Here is a 3,545-nt window from a genome sequence, read left to right as displayed (position 1 = left end):
ACTGAGCCAAACCAGTCAGTGAACCACATCTTCTTTATCCAGTCCTCTATCGTGGGACACTGAGGCTGCTTCCATGTCTCATCCACCATGAATAAAGCTGTGATGAACATAGGGGTGCATATATATTTGCAAATACATGATTTTGAGTTTTTCCTGTATATACCCAGGAGTGGAATTGCTGGGTCATATGGTAGCTCTATTCTTAATTTTTTGAGGAATCGCCAGATCCCTTTCCATAGTGGTTGTACCAGTCTGCATTTCCACCAGCAGTGAATGAGGGTTCCCTTTTTCCCACAACCTCTCCAACACTTGTTATTGCTTGTCTTGTTGATAATGGCCACTCTAACAGGTGTGAGGTGGTATCTCATTGTTTTGGTTTGCATTCCCCTAATTGCCAGTGAGGTTGAGCATCTTTTCATATATCTATTGGTTTGCATTCCCCTAATTGCCAGTGAAGTTGAGCATCTTTCATATATCTATTTCATATCATATGTCTTCTTAAGAGAGGTGTATTTTCAGCTCCGAAGCAGAGCGTGGGGCAATGGCCACGGGGACAGACCAGGTGGTGGGTCTCAGCCTCATCATCGTGAGCCTCATCATCTTCACCTACTATACTGCCTGGGTGATTCTCGTGCCATTCACGGACAGCCAGCATGTCATCGACAAGTGTTCCCTGCTCCGAGCTTATGCTGTTGCCACCCCACTATCTGCTGGCCTCCTGGTGCTCCTGTTTGTGGGACTGTTCATCACCTATGTGATGCTGAAAAACCAGAAGGTGACCAAAAAGGCCCGGTGAGGGCCCAGCGGGGATGCAGCTGCTTCCCCTCCAGTGCACACTAAGGGCGGGGGCCCACAGGACCTGTGCAGGCACTGCAGCCGCTCAAGCATGGCTGTCCTGCAGACACTCCAGTTTTCCCAGCACCAGTTATTGAAGAGACTATCTTTACTCCAATGTGCATTTCTGGCTCTTTTATCAAAAATTATCTGTCCATATACATGTGATTTTATAGCTGGGCTCTCTATTCTGTTCCATTGATCTGTGTGTCTGTTCTTCTGCCAGTACCATGCTGTTTTGATTATTGTAGCTCTGTTGTAATTTGAAGTCAGATAGCGTGATACCTCCAACTTCATTCTTTTTTTTTTTCTCAGGATTACTTTGGCTATTCGGGGTCTTTTGTGGTTCCATACAAATCTGATGATTTGTTGTCCTATTTCTTTTTAAAAATAACATTGGGATTTTGATGGGGATTGCATTAAATCTGTACATTGCCTTTGGGTAATATAGCTATTCTAACTATGTTGATTCTTCCAATCTATCAGCACAGGATATTTTTCCATTTTGTTGTGTCTTTTTCAATCTCTTTTAATAATGCTTTGTAATTTTCAGTATATAGGTCTTTCACATTCTTTGTTAAGTTTACTCCTAGGTATTTTATTCTTTTGGTTGCTATTGCAAAAGGAATTATTTTTTCCATTTCTCTTTCTGAAGTTTTGTTATTAGTATACAGGAAGGGAATGGATTTTTGCACATTGATTTTGTATCCTGCTACTTGACTGTACCTGTTCATTGTTTCTAATAGTTTTTTGGTAGAGTCTTTAGGGTTTTCTATATATAAAATCAGGTCATCCACAAAAAGTGACAGTTTGACTTCTTTTTTCCCTATTTGAATGCATTTTATTTCTTTCTCTTGCTTTATTGCTCTGGCTAGGACTTCCAGCACTATGTTGAATAAGTGGTGAGAGTGGACATCCTTGTCTTGTTCCTGATCTTAGGGAAAAAGCTTTCAGTTTTCCACGATTGAGTATGATAGCTGAGGGTTTATCATATATGGCCTTTATTGTGTTGAGGTACTTTCCTTCTATTCCTATATTATTGGGTAATCATAAATGGATGTTGTATCTTATCAAATGCTTTTTCTGCACCTATTGATAAGATCATATTATTTTTATCCTTTCTTTTGTTAATGTGGTGTATTATGTTGATTTGTGAATGTTGAACCATCCTTGTGCTTCTGGAATGAATCCGCATGATCATGATGTATTATTTTTTAGATGTACTGTTGTATTCGATTTACTAGTATTTGTTTTGGATTTTTGCATCTGTGTTTATCAGAGATATTAGTCTGTAGTTTTCGTTTTTTGTGTTATCTTTGCCAGGTTTTGGTACAAGGGTTATATTGGCCTTGTAGAATGTGTTAGGAAGTATTGCCTCTTCTTCAATTTTTTGCAAGAGTTTGAAACATATAGGTTTTAATTCTTCTTTGAATGTTTGGTAGAATTCACTGATGAAGCTATCTGGTCCTGGGCTTTTTTTTTTTTTTTCTTGTGAGATTTTTTATAGTTGTTTCCATGTCCTCACTGCTGATCAGTCTATTTAGATTTTTCAACTCTTCATGATTTAGTTTAGGAAGGTTATATATTTCTAGGAACGTATCCATTTCTTCTAAGTTATTTAATTTGGTGGCATATAGTCTTTCATAATATTCTAGTATGATCCTTTATATATCTGTGATGTCTGTCGTGACTTCTCTCTCATTTCTGATTTTGTTTATATGGGTCTTTTCCCTTAGTGAGTCTAGCCAGGGGGTTGTCAATTTTATTAATTTTTTCCAAGAACCAACTCTTTGTTTTATTGATTTTTTTGTAGTCTTTTTGTTCTCTATTTCATTTAATTCTGCTCTAATTTTTATTACTTCCTTTCTTCTGCTGACTTTGAGTTGCTTTTGTTCTTCTTTTCTAGTACTGTAAGATGCAATGTTAGGTTGTTTACTTGGGATTTCTCTTGTTTCTTAAGATACTCCTGTAATGATATAAACTTCCCTCTTATTACTGCTTTTGCTGCATCCTAGAGGTTTTGATATGTTGTGTTATCATTCTCATTTGTCTCTATATATCTTTTGATCTTATCTTTTATTTTTTCTTTGACCAGCCATTTTTTAGTAGTATATTGTTTAATATCCACATATTTGTGGGTTTCTTTACTTCCTTTTTGCAGTTGATTTCTAATTTCAAGGCATTGTGGTCAGAAAATATACTTGGTATAATTCCAATCTTCTTGTATTCGTTGATGCTAGTTCTGTGACCCAACATATGGTCTATCCTTGAGAATGTCCCATGTGTGCTGGACAAGCATGTGATGTTCTGAGATGAAATGTTCTCTAAATGTCCAGTATGTCCATTTGGTCTAGTATTTCATTTAAAGCTGATATTTCATTATTGATTTTCTGTTTGGTTGATCTGTCTAGAGCTGTCAATGGAGTATTAAGGTCTCCAACTATTATTGTGTTTTGATCTGTTTCTCCCTTTAGTTCTGTGAGTAGCTGTTTAATATACTTTGGTGCTCCCTGGTTGGGTGCATATATATTAAGAAGTGTTATGTTTTCTTGATATAGTGTTCCCTTTATATCATTATAAAGTATCCATCTTTGTCTCTTGTTATCTTGAAATCTATTTTGTCAGATATAAGTATAGCTACACCTGCTTTTTTGTGGATGTTATTTGCTTGGAGAATCACTTTTCACTTTTTTACTTTGAATGTACCTTCG

At 36.8% G+C, this 3,545-nt stretch overlaps 1 pseudogene; it reads left to right on the top strand.

Moving 5' to 3' along the window:
* The first annotated feature begins 541 nt into the window (after positions 1 to 541).
* LOC139004318 (dolichol phosphate-mannose biosynthesis regulatory protein pseudogene) lies at positions 542 to 796 on the top strand (annotated as a pseudogene).
* The last annotated feature ends 2,749 nt before the right edge of the window (positions 797 to 3,545 follow it).

Source organism: Myotis yumanensis, unplaced genomic scaffold (genome assembly GCF_028538775.1).
Source record: "Myotis yumanensis isolate MYYU_CA2020_CCGP unplaced genomic scaffold, mMyoYum1.0.hap1 SCAF_1, whole genome shotgun sequence".
Classification (NCBI taxonomy): Eukaryota; Metazoa; Chordata; class Mammalia; order Chiroptera; family Vespertilionidae; genus Myotis; species Myotis yumanensis.
This window is presented reverse-complemented; position numbering and strand designations above follow the sequence as displayed.